A 13,923-nucleotide genomic window follows, 5' to 3' on the forward strand; every position below is an offset into this window, starting at 1 on the left:
GTTTTTACCACCAACAGTTTAGTTAAATACTTTTGACTGACTCAGTTACCTTATTTCCCTTTACATTGAAGTTACCAAGTATGAAACAATATATTCATTTTATTTGGAGTCCCCTGCAAGTTTTTAGGAGAATTCCTTTCATCTCCACATTCTACTCTAGATGCTGGCACATAAGTGCCAATTATTTTTTTAGTGGCCTTTTTGCCAGTGTTAATTGGTAACACTGTAATACAAGATAACCAATATCCCCTAAAATGATCTTCCTTGTGGCCTTTGAATATACAATAAAGCAATGACAAATTTTCTTTATTTGGCTCTTTAAGGAGAGCTTCTCCACCATACTTCTGGTTAGCATCAAATTTCTCCATCTTCTGATTTTATTGATAGTGAGAATGTCAAGATTTATACCATTCAGTCTGTCTAGCAGTATGCCCACTAATATTTATAGCAGCAATAGCTAAGCTAATATCTATAGATAGCCTTAAAAACTGTGTAGTTCTTAGCACCTTCTGTCTCTTTCTCCGTAATTTGACCACTAACTCTTCAGGGAAAGAAGGATTCCATATAGGACTGATTATCACTTTGTACTTTTATTTGTTTCATGGTTTGCAATGGCCAAAGGATTCGCTGCTAAGGGGCCAGGCTACTTGTAATAAGTGTCTCTGTACTTAGCTAGGCTGGTCCTCAGAAAACAGAAACTCTTCTTGTGAGCCTGTACTTTAATACTTTCCATCATGTTTATAACCTGCCAGGATTTGAATTTTGTTGTCAAAGCCTTCGAGCATCCAGGGTCATCTCCACACCACAATGAGGCATCAGAGTGGGGCATATGGAATATGGACACTTTATTTAAAAAAAGAGTTGGAAAGTTCTTGACCCAACTAACCCTAAATGACATCATAAAAATGACATTTACTATATTTTAGCAGACAGGAAATGACTAGTTAATAATATTGGAGTCATTTCCGAATCAGCTGTCTGAGCACATTCAGAGCAATGACTCATTAGTACAAAGGTAGAAAATCAAACCAATTAAGAATAAAGATGATAAGGCATTGAATATAATTATGAAATTTGATTTATTCTAACAAGCTGGACACGAAAAATTGTGAAATGGAGAAAGGAAAAGACAGTGACACAATCATTTCCTGTAGATGCTAAACCAAAGTAGAGCAGTTGTTGGAATGAGGAGCTGAGAGGAATCCAGGGAGAGATGGCCAAAGGAAACATGAATTTACAAAGAAAACTCTATTACAAAATGTTTTAGAGGATTATGATAGAAGAATATTAACAATATTTCCTTACAAAACATTACGGAATAGTGGAAGAATTAATTGAATCTGAAGAGAGTTTGGTGTAAGTCCTAAGTCAGATCATCCCAAGAGCATTTGTAGATGAAAATTAAATGAGGGAAACAGATTAAGTCAGTTTGATGTAGAGGAAAGTGTCTAAGGTTTGGAATCAGGAAAACCTGAGTTTGAATCCTGTGTCAGACTCTCAGGAACTGTTGGATCTTTAGCAAGACAGATACAAAATGGATTTTGGCCTCAATATCCTCAATAGTTTAACTAGGAAAATAATAGCTCCAACTTCCCAGGACTGTTGTGATGTTCAAAAGCTCTTTGCAAACCTTGAAGGGACATATAAACATTAATGATGATGTGGATGATAATGTGATGATGATGATGATAAAAAAAAAAACTACTAAAGAAATCCTAAAATATTTTTCACACTCAATAACTATGGAATTGCCATACTGCAACTTAAATACTACCTGTTCCTATATGACAAAATGACATGGTAATTAAGCAGACATATAGCAGCTTGACAAAATCAAGTACATCCAGAAGAAAAATGGTAAACTAGTGGGTGTCAATATTTACTGTTGACTCAATTGTCTACTTTCTCATATCTATAATATTAACTGAAAGGCATAGTGGAAACAAGATTATACTGGCTTGACTATTTTTTTAATTGAATTTGGGTTTTAAAAGAGAGGCTTAAATGCTCTCCTCCAACAAGATTCCATCCGTGTGTAATATAAGATCATATGAGAATTCTTGAGAGATGGGACCCACAAAAGTAACTTGGATCACTGATATTTTAATTATTACATCAAGTGAAATATACAAAAGGAAGAATCTAGATTTAATCCCACATATAACAATGACTTGTAACCCTGTACAACTCATTTGCCACTTAACCTGTCAGTGTTGCAGACAACTCTCTATGACTATAAGTAACAAACTGCCAATCAGCATTGGTAAAGGAAGTTTCCACAAGAATTTCCCATAGTGACAGGGAAAAATTATATAGATATACACATATATGTACACATGTGTGTATATATACATATGTTTGCATATATACATGTGCATATGTGCACACATAATTAAATTCAGCTATACAATACATACATATGTGTTCATTTATTCCATACTAGTGCCTTTCATATATGTATGTATATATGCATGTTTATACATCTGCCTGTGTCTATTGCACATGTATATATATGTATGTCAATGGAGAGATGTAAAGATAGCAGAGATGGAGAGACAAATGTTATAGATGGACAGAGAGAAATGAATAAAAGTAGAGAAAGAGATGATAGAGAATAAGGAGAAATAGAAGTAGATTATGATAAAGATGAACAGAAAGAGTATGAGATAATAAGAAATAGAGAGCTAGAGGCAGAGATGATAGAGATGAGAGAAAAATAGTGTAGAGATGATAGAAAGAGAAAGATAGAGGTGATAGAGAGAGATAGATCACAGCATTAGAGATGGAGAGGAAGTGAGAAGAGAGAGAGGAAAAAGAAAAAAGAAAAAGGAAGAGGAGGTAGCATGGAATATTGGGTAGAAAGAAGACTTGGAATCACAAACAACTGGATTAAAGTCTCACATCTGATATATATCTACTGACTGTGTCACCATAGGCAAGCAACTCAACTTCTCAATGTCCTGGACAGTTATCTAAGGCTGCAGAAGAATTGTAGAGTCACATCATTAGAAAAAAGGTCCCTCTCTGTAAATTTCCTACATCCATGAAATCACAGATCTGGGCTTAAATATAAATGAATCATACCATCATTGAATTGAAAGAGCCCTTATAGATCTTATAGGTCTCCCCTCTCATTTTAGAGATGAGGAAACTAACATCCCAAGGGATGTTAAACTCCCAAATGAATTAACCGTATGATCTTGGTCAAATCAATTAATCTCTTGGGGTGTTAGTTAGCCAAAAATACTGCTAAGGCTATATGAGAATGGAAAGAACACAACCCTCCTGAAGCATATGTAGTTCATATATTTTTAGCATCTATAAAGAAGTGATCTTTTTTGTTTTCTTGGAAAAATGAGTTTGCATACCTACCTCTGATATAATCTGTTTCCACTTTCTAAAGTAAAAATATATTGTTTTTTTTAACACTTTTCCCTTTTTCTAAAATTGTCCTAAGAAACGTATGTGTGTGTTTTTAAAATGTCTGTCAGTTCAAAATCATTACTCTGCCAATGTCTAATTCTGAACTTGATGTTCCCAAGAAATGTGTGGCCTTAACCATGCCAAAAAAATTTCTTTTCATGTTTAAATGGTCACAGATTTAATAATGGGCTGCAAAGAGGCTTGTGTTTAACTACATCCATTACTTTTTCATGCACTCAACTAAGTGGGTCTCCAGTGGAATGCCATTCAGTTCGTATCCAGGATCAAGGAAAGGAAAGGAACACACCATGGTACGTATACATTAAAAAATTATGTCCCACTAGGTCAATACAGAAATTAATTGTGGGATTATTTTCAAATCCACATTGTTTCCTGGCACTGTTGCATCCTACTCAATTAGACACCTCTCAAGGCCTTTTGCTGGACAAAATGGAGCTAATTGCTCCAGCTCTGGATGCAGTGATTCATCTCCCAGATGTCCCCGACCTTTCAGCAGCTCTGCTCTGCTAATATCACTACATACAAAAATAGTCATTTGGGATTGAGGCAGAGAGGAGAGATTGAGGAGGAGAGAGAACAGGGCATTCTTTCCTCATGCCCTTTTGTATGATTAATCTACAGTAAGAAAGGGCTCCTGAATCACACTCTTGACACAGACGTCCACCACATTGCCCTATCTGACTTCCCCCACATAAGGAACGATGTATGAATGCACCCTTTTTTCCTTCCTCCAGGTGCAGTCCTATTCACACTGGAGCCTGACAGCACATAACATAACAGTTTTTATTTGCCCATCGCTTCAGCTGCATAGTCTTCTCTCTTCCACTGCATCTCATTTGTTCATATCTTAGTGACAGGGTCAGCCAAGTTGAAAAATGGTTGAAGTACCAAAGAAGGCCACTTGTTTCCAGAGTAAACGGGACTGTGATTTGTTTTCTTGAAAGGGCCATCCTAGTGACTGGGTGACTTTCTAAGGAAAAGACCTGGAACATCTAGCTTAAGAGTTACTGGTTAACGTTAAGAACTTTTCTCCTTGCAACTTTCTCTTCAGATTGCTGTTTGGTTAATTATAACAATCAATGATAATAATCATATGATTAACAAGAATAATGATCATACAAATAATTAATTGTAATAATCACATGAATTTGTTATCTGGATTGTGTGGAGGAGGTAGCATGTTCCCCCTAGACTGAAATGTTTCAAGTGAAGGCTAGATAATTAATCCTGAGGTATGCTATAGGGGAGAATCCTTGTTCATGTTTGGGGATGATCAGATGACTTCTGAGATTCCTTTCATCCCTAGCATCCTGTAATTCTATGATTTTGATAGATTATCCATTCCATGATCTAAGTAATTCTTTAAGAATATAAATTGCAGAAAAGGTAGCAACTTCAGTAAGTGGAAAGAGTTTCCCTACTGTGGAGTCCTTTACAACTGTTAAATCAGAGGTTAATTCCTTATCGTAACTTTAGGGGAGAGGGGTTACAAAATTAATTCCATCAGATAAATGGCTACTAATCGCTTAGCCATTGTCTAAGTAATGGGTTAGTTACCACTCAGTGTTCTTAAAATGGCTAGTTGTTTCACGGCATTAAAGAAATCTGTTGAGTGTTGTACACAATCCAAGTGGGGAGTAAGAAATTTCCCACATTTTATTCCTTCCATTAGGATCCAGCCTGTCCCATCACTATGGCCCAATATTATAGACTTTTCACTGGCCAACCTGAGCTGGAGTCCAATCAACTAGACCCAGTGTACAGCAGCATGTGAGAATAGAAAAGAAATCCTAGTAGGACCCATTCCAATGACTTTCAGGGTTCTAAACACCATTTGTGACCTCCTTATTGCCTTCTGTGTTAACCATGTGTAAACAATTGCTACTTTTCACACTAGAAACAGGTTACCTTTCAGGGGTAGGGAAATGATTCCTAGTCATAAAGTTTATAAGTCCACCAGCTAAGTTTATGAAGTGCTCTGGCATCCTTTGTAATGAAAGGTGCTGTGTACAGGCAAAGAGTATCTGGTGGGAGTGAAAGAAAATCATAGCCAGAGAATTTAGCTCTCACTGGTCAAATACAAATAAGTTTTACTTACTCTGGGACTTTTCATTCTTCATACCCCACCCTTTGCACATTAGCCTCAGTTGTGGAAATTAGGCCAGTCTCCAAAGAAATAAGACTTCAGAGAAGTAGGGATACTGAAAAAAAAAAAGAAAAAAAAAACCCATGGCACTGAGGTTGTGATAATTGGACCCAGTGATACTTGGTGCCATCACCTGCCAAAGGTCTAAAATCCTCCTAAGTATGGGAAGGACTGCAGAAAGACCTGATGGATTAAATAACAACAACACATCCTCCCAAAAAAACTTGTCTGTAGTGATGGTCCTCTCTCAGTTCCAGGCCTCCCTTCAGTGGATGAAGCACTTTCTGAAGTCAGTGGGAGCCCTGCCCAGAAGTGGAGAGTGATGAGAATCAAGCACCCTGGCTGCCAATACCTGACAGCCCAAATCCTCAATTTCAGCACCCAGACTCACTTTCATCAGTTCCTTGGCTCCCTCCCTTGGCCATCAATTTCTCACCACCTGCTCCTCCATTTAACTTTGAGCTTTTCTTCTCCATCTCCGTGACTCACCTTAAGTTGCTATTTACCTTAAAGACTGTTATCTTGTGGTGGAAACTCAAGGAAAAACTGAATTTATTCCCTAGCACGTATATGCACAGGCCGAGAGAGAGAGAGAGAGAGAGAGAGAGAGAGAGAGAGAGAGAGAGAGAGAGAAATATATGTCAAGAAGCCCTGCACATCATTCCTTCTTTATTATACAATTGCCCCAAACGGAATGTTTCAATTTATTGGTAGGGGATGTTTTCAGGTTTTCACAACTCTAAGTCAGGATGGCGAGTTTTTTTTTTTCCTTTAGAGAAACACAAAGTACTGTAGTGGAAAGAACACTGGTCTTGGAGTAGTGTAGAGTGGAAAGAGCACTGGACTCAGACCCAGAGAAATGAGGTTTTAATCTTGGCTTTGCCATTTATTACCTGTGTGACTATGAACAAGTCATTTTAATTCTCTGAGATCCAGTTTCATCACCTGTAAAAGGAAGTATTTGGACTAAATCATTTCTAAGTTCCCCTTCTTCTATGTGGCTGTGGAATGAGAAAACCTCATTAAAGTTTCTTATTGAGAAAAAAAATGATCTTGTCTTCAATACAATACTAGCTCTGTGGTTCTGGGAATGTCAATTCCCCTCTTTCAATCCCAGTCTTCCTCATGTGTAAAATGGGAGCAGTATAATATGTGCTACCTGGGAGCCTGGTATAATGGAAAGACTACAGAATCAGAAATCAGAGAACCTGGCTTTGAATCTCAGATCTTCCTCATTAAAGTGTCCACCCCCTGGCTACTTCTTAAACAGGCCTATTCAATGAATGGATGTTACCTCATCCTAAGTGAGTACCTGAATAAACCTTGGCCCTAAAAGGGCCAAGATTTCCCAGTGCATCCTGGGTCATCTCCAGTCATCCTGATGAATATCTGGTCACTGGATTCAGATGAGTTTGGAGGAGAAGTGAGGCTGGTGACCCGCACAGCCCTCCCTCACTCAAAACAAAGTCAAGTGCAAGTCATGTCATCATTTCTCTGATGGCATGGTCTTCTTGGGCAGCGAAGGATGAACACAACAGCAACATCACCTTGGGCAAGAGGGGTAGATCAAATGATCAGTAAGATTTCTATCAGCTCTAAATCTTATGACAATACCTCATAGGTCTATCATAAAGAAATTGCCTCATATATATTAAAGTAAAATGGCTCCTTTCAGGGCCCAAGATGTTTAGGTTGATGAAGTCTGTTTGTTTTAAGAGGTACTTTACCTACCATATTTACATGTATATTTTGTATATTTATGTTTTACCACCAGGGAACGTAGCTAGCTACTTTGCTGCACCTGTTCAACAACCAGGCATAGACATTGACAATCCTGCAATCAATTATGCATTTCATTCAACACAAGAGAATACCCTGGGAAATGTCAACCAGTGATTCTCAAACCATAGACTACCTGGCTACCACTATCCCTTTGGGGTGACAGTATTCCTTTGATTAGTCTAGTGACTAATTTAATTAATCTGTGAGGTTTTATCCAATTAGAATCTTATCTCAGTATACTCTGTCCTAGTCTCTACCTTTTTCTTTTTGATTAATGCTGTGATTTCCTTCACTCAATTAACATAAGGTAATGAAGAATTTCTGGCTTACTTCCCTTTGTGACTCTCATTTGGGTTTTTTGGCAAAATTTCTTGCAATTTCCTTCTTTATAGATGAGAAAACTGAGGCAAGCAGAGTTAAGTGACTTGCCCAGGGTTACATAATTAGTCAGTGTTGGGACAGATTTGAACTCAGGAAGATGAGTCTTCACGACTCAAAGTCTACCACTCTATCCACTGCACCACCTAGCTAATCATACTCATATTTTGCTCATACTCAAGGAAGTAGAAGGAAGAAAATAAAATATAATAAACCAACTACTACTTGTATAGTATTTTCATGGCTTCTCTCAGACCTAGGCAGCCCTTAATCAGTCTATAGTCATACACTAAACTTCAAAGCCAAAGGGAAACAGTTTAGGGACTTAGATGACATCTCCCTTTGAGATATTCCCACTTGGAACTAAAAAGTATCTCTAGTACTCTTTCAATAATGGCCTTCCTGACTGTTGTTCTTTGCCCACAACTCTGCCAATGAATGGGACTTCAAAGACCACAACCCAACTTCTTTCTGGCTTTACTGGATCATTATTTGTAAAGAATTCTGGTTCCTCTTTGTGACTTATTCATCACTAGTAGAAAGGCAGAGTCAAGAGTAGGCCTGGTCAGACACAGGCTTTCCATTACCTCTTATTCCACCTTATCTTTGGTAGCACAGATATGTGTCCTATCCCTAGTCAGCTACCATCAGGGTCCACTATGACTTGATGATACAGGAATTTCCAAACTCAAATACAGGAGTACCTCCAAACCTTCTTGCCTAAGAGAGTTCAATAAAGGGAAAGAAAAGGAAAAGAAAGATAATATTTTTTATATACCTAATAACCATACTTCTTGGGAGGTTAAGAGGGAATCCTCTTATCCAGGGCCTTTAAATCTCAATTCTGTAGATTCACTTTATGCAAACTAGAATTGGTTTGAAAAGGAAATCATCAGTAACTGTGCAAGGCAAGAGAAATCCCCATACAGTGGCCTTCAGCTTTCCTTTCTATATGCATAGCAGAAGAGGGCATCCCTTGTCTTTTCTTTGATACTTACTGATAAGGTTAAAGTACTTAAGGAAGCATCTGAATTTTTAGATTTAACAGCATGCCTAGAGATATATTTTTCATTCCATTCTACAAAAAAAATAAAATAAACAAACAAAAACAAAATAAAAATAAATAAAAAATAAAGTAAAACCTTGGGAAATGGTATCTCTTTGGATATTGATCAAATGAAGCCAGAATTTCTCACACACTGATTCTTTATAATATATTTTTTTTGTGAATGGCTAGAATCAAACCCTATATAATTTCTGGTGATCAAAACAGGACTGAAAGTTTCAGTTGTTTAAATACCCTAAGAGTCTTCTTAAATATACTAGAGCAGTGGGACCAGTGTTTCCATATCCCTGACATATGGCTTAGCCATATGACTGGACTGAAACACATTTGGCAAAGAGTTTTGTATTCCTGGATCAAATCTCCCTATGAGGAAGGGCACAGACTACACACAGACAAAATATCCTTTTGAGAAACCTCAATGAAGACATTTACCAGAATGATTTCTTTACTACTACATGACATTTAAGGGTAATTAGGGTGAGAGCTATCTGACTTTCCTAAAAACAACAAAAAAATCCCCAAAAGAAACCCAATCTTTTTTATTTTTGTTTTTCTCTTAAAATCTTCTCTTTTTCTCTTAATTTTTTCTCAATAAAGCTTTATTTTCTCTCCCTTTTACCATCTCATTCCATTGCAAAAAAAAAAAGGAAAGAAAAGGAAAAGAAGGAAAGAAGAGAGGAAAGGAAAGAGAGGAAGAAAGATAAGGAAGGAGGGAAGAAGGAAAGCAGGAAGGAAAGAAGGAAGGAAGGAGGGAGGGAGGGAGGAAAGGAAGGAAGAAAGGAAAGAAAAAAAGAAAATTTCTTGTAACATTCACAATGAACAAAGCAAATTTTTGCATTGGCCATGCACAAAAATATATTTCTTTCCAAATCTAAATATTTTCTTTTCACAGGAAAGAATGCTATATAAATCCTTTCTCTTTGTGGAACCAAATCTCATAGTTGTTTTGCACTATAAGAGAAAGAGATGCCAAAAATGCAAACACTTCCTTCTCATACTAGTGAATCAGAAAAAGGGTATGTGGCATAGTAGGAAAATCAATAGTCTGGGATTCAGGAGTTTGTTTTTCTAAGCTTGAGTGGCATGAATTAGGCACATGACCTTAGGCAAGTCACCTATCATCAACAGGCTTTGTTTCCTCATCTCTAAAATAGGAGTAAAGAAATATTAAATTAAAGAATCTTTCTAGTTAAAATTCTGAGGGGAAACATGTCATCTTTAATATTTACTTTAGAAAAATCACAGTGTTTTTCATGACCCAAAGAGCTACAAGCTTAGTAAAATCTTAAGCAACACCTTTATGATTTTTTTTTTATTTCTAACACTGTGATGTCAGAGAGAAGAGAAAGAAAGCATAGGGAAAATGTGGAAGCAATAGGATTCTAGATAAAAAGATACACTTAAATAATGTCTTCCCTTTCTTTCAGTTCCCTTCATTAGTATTCATTCCCTTTTCCTTTCTCATCTTGAAGTATACTGTGTCAGTCAAAATAACAAAAATCATATAATATATGACCTATATGATTTAAAAATTTGAAAGATACTTTGCCTACATTATCTTATTTGATCTCCTGACAATTCTACGAAGTGCTACTAAGGTTCAGAAAGGTTAAATGATTTTGCCCTGGTCACACTGCTAGCAAGCATTGGAGGTAGGATTGGAACCCAAGGGTTGCCTTGTTTACATTGCATCACTCTACCTACCATACAATGGTGTCTCAGAGAAAGCTTCATGGAAAAGTAATAAGGAGAAAATAGAGCAAGCACTAATTACCTGATTGAAAAAGGTTTAGGACAGGGAAAATGGAAGAGCAAGAAAATTTCTAAGAATTTAGGTTTAAATGAATAAAAATGAATCAAAAATTCAAAAATTTGGTTGGACAACATCACTCTTTAGATGTGATTCAATTGACTAGTGCCCAAAAACAAATGCTCACATTTGTGTAATACCAAATGTATTAAAGAGAGTTTTCCTCACAACAACTCTGTGAGGGATCTGGCATGTCATAGCATGATAAGTTTAAAGGTAGAGAAAGCAGGACAGGCATGGAGTGGAGCACAGCCCAGTGTGGGCCACACAGCAGCAAGGACAGGACTGGAGCAGGCTTCAAGGTGCCACACCACTGTCAGCAGCTGTGGGTCCCAGATTCCTCCACTCACAAATGCCAAAGACAGCTTCAGGGTGCAGTGAGAGGGCTCTTTCACTTGGTGAGAAGGGACCAAAGCAGTCTAGCCCTGGTCCCCAGGCAGTGGCAGCTTCCATTGTTGGAGCCCTGGCCTGGAGCACCTGGGAGGATTGAGCAACTAATCTAGATTTCAACCCTGATGGCAGCCCAGGGGTGGGGAAGAGTGCTGACCTGGTGGAGCTGGTAGGGGCTCTGGAGAGGGAATTCTGCTCACAGACCAGAGCACAGGTCAGGAGAGAAATAAACCTCTCTCCCTTGATTGTGCCACTTTGGAGAAACTGAGAACTTACAGGTCCCCAGAGTATACTCTCTCCCTGACAAAGAACTCAAAGGTCAGGTGACTGGCTGGGAAAATGCCCCAAAAGGGGGAAAAGAATAAGGCTATAGAAGGTTACTTTCTTGGTGAAGAGATACTTTCTTCCTTTGTTTTGAATGAGAAGGAAAGATGCATACCATCAGAGAAAGACCTAAAAGTCAAGACTTCTGCATCCAAAACCTCTAAAATAAATATGCAATGGTCTCAGGCCATGGAAGAGTTTGAAAAGGCTTTTGAAAATCAAGTAAGAGAGGTGAAGGAAAAATTGGGAAGAGAAATGAGAATGATGCAAGAAAATCATGAAAAGCGAATCAACAGCTTGCTAAAGGAGACCTGAAAAAATGCTGAAGAAATTAATACCTTTAAAAATAGACTAACTCAAATGGCAAAAGAGGTCCAAAAATCCAATGAGGAAAAGAATGCTTTAAAGAGCAGAAATAGGAAAATGGAAAAGGAGGTTCAAAAACTCACTGAAGAACATAGTTCTTTAAAAATTAGAATGGAGTAGATGGAAGCTAATGACTTTATGGAAAATCAAGAAATTATAAAATAAAACTAAAGAAGGAAAAAAGTAGAACACAATGTGAAATATCTCATTTGAAAAGCAACTGACCTGGAAAATAGATCCAGGAGAGACAAATTAAAAATTATGGGATTATCTGAAAGCCATGATTAAAAAAAGAGCCTAGACATAATCTTTCATGAAATCATCAATATCATCCTGATATTCTGGAACCAGAGGGTAAGATAAATATTGAAAGAATTCACCAATCACCTTTTGAAAGAGACCTGAAAAGAAAAACTTCTAGAAATACTGTAGCCGAATTCCAGAGTTCCCAAGCCAAGGAGAAAATATTGCAAGCAACCATAAAGAAACAATTCAAATATTGTGGAAATACAATCAGGATAACACAGGATCTAGTAGCATCTATATTAAGGGACTGAAGGGTTTGGAATATGATATTCCATCAATCAAAGGAACTACAACTAAACCAAAAATCACCTACTCAGCAAAACTGAGTATAATACCACAGGGGAAAATAGTCATTCAATGAAATAGAGGACTTTCAAGCATTCTTGATGAAAAGACCACAGCTGAATAGAAAATTTGACTTTCAAACACAAGAATCAAGAGAAGCATGAAAAGGTAAACAGGAAAGAGAAATCACAAGGGACTTACTAAAGCTGAATTGTTTACATTCCTACATAGAAAGATAATATTTGAAACTATTGAAACTTTTCTCAGTATTTGGGAAGTTGGAGGGATTACACACATATATATAGACAGAGGGTACAGGATAAGTTGAATAGGAGGGGATGATATCTAAATAAATAAAATTAAGGGGTGAGAGAAGAATATATTGGGAAGAGAAAGGGAGAAATGGAATGGGGCAAATTATGTCTCATAAAAAAGGCAAGAAAAATCTTTTTCCAATGGAGGGGAAAAGGGGAAGGTGAGAGGGAAAAAAGTGAAGCTTAATCTCATCACATTTGGCTTCAGGAGGGAATAACATGCACACTCAATTTGATATGAAAATCTATCTTACACTACAAGAAAGTAGGGGAGAAAGGGATAAGTGGGGTATGGGGGAAATGATAGAAGGGAGGGCAAATTAGAGGAGGGGGTAAGTAGAAGTACTTTTGGGGAGGGATAAAGTCAAAAGAGAGGCTAGAATAAATGGGGGCAGGATAGGATGGAGGGAAATATAGGTAGTCTTTCACAACATGACTATTATGGAAGTCTGTAGCAAAACTACATATATATATATATAGCCTGTATTGAATTACTTGCCTTCTCAGTGGGGATGGGTGGGGAGGGAGGAAGGGAGAGAAGTTGGAACTCAAAGTTTTAGGAACAAATGTTGAGAATTGTTTTTGCATGTAACTGGGAAATAAGAAATACAGGTAATGGGGTATAAAAATATATCTTTCCCTACAAGAAAAGACAGAAGATGGGGATAAGGGAAGAGAGGGGTGTGATAGAAGAGAGGATAGATTGGGGGAAAGGGTAATCAGAATGCATGATGTTTTGGGGTGGGGGAAGGGAAAGATGGGGAGAAAATTTGAAACTCAAAATCTTGTGCAAATGAATGTTGAAAACTAAAAATAAATAGGGTAAAAACATGAAAATAAACAATGTAGGGAAAGGAAACAAGAATTTATTAAGCACCTACTATGTGACAGTATGTGCTAAGTACATTTCAAATATTATCTAATTTGAAAGTTTCAACAACTCTGGGAGGTGTATATTATTAATAACTCCAGCTGGTAAGCTGGTAAGTGAATCTGAACTCAGGTTTTTTGACTCCAGGCCCAGCACTCTATTCACTGAGCCAACTAGATGCCTCTAATAAAAGTGAGGCCTAGAGAATATGAAGGACTCATATAACTTTACATGGGTAGTAATTGTCAGAACTAGATTCTGAGCCTAGTTTTGTCTCCCTACCTTAATAGCTGACTATATCTGGAGGGATATTTGTGGCTCCAGACTAAAATGATACAGCTTCATATACACCGATATCATTGTGGTGAAGAGTATGGTTGAAATATTTGCATACTTTAATGTAAATTACATGTAACTTCATTTTTGTTTCTGTTTAAAGCA

The sequence above is a fragment of the Notamacropus eugenii genome, chromosome 1, assembly GCF_028372415.1.
Source record: "Notamacropus eugenii isolate mMacEug1 chromosome 1, mMacEug1.pri_v2, whole genome shotgun sequence".
NCBI classification, from domain to species: Eukaryota; Metazoa; Chordata; class Mammalia; order Diprotodontia; family Macropodidae; genus Notamacropus; species Notamacropus eugenii.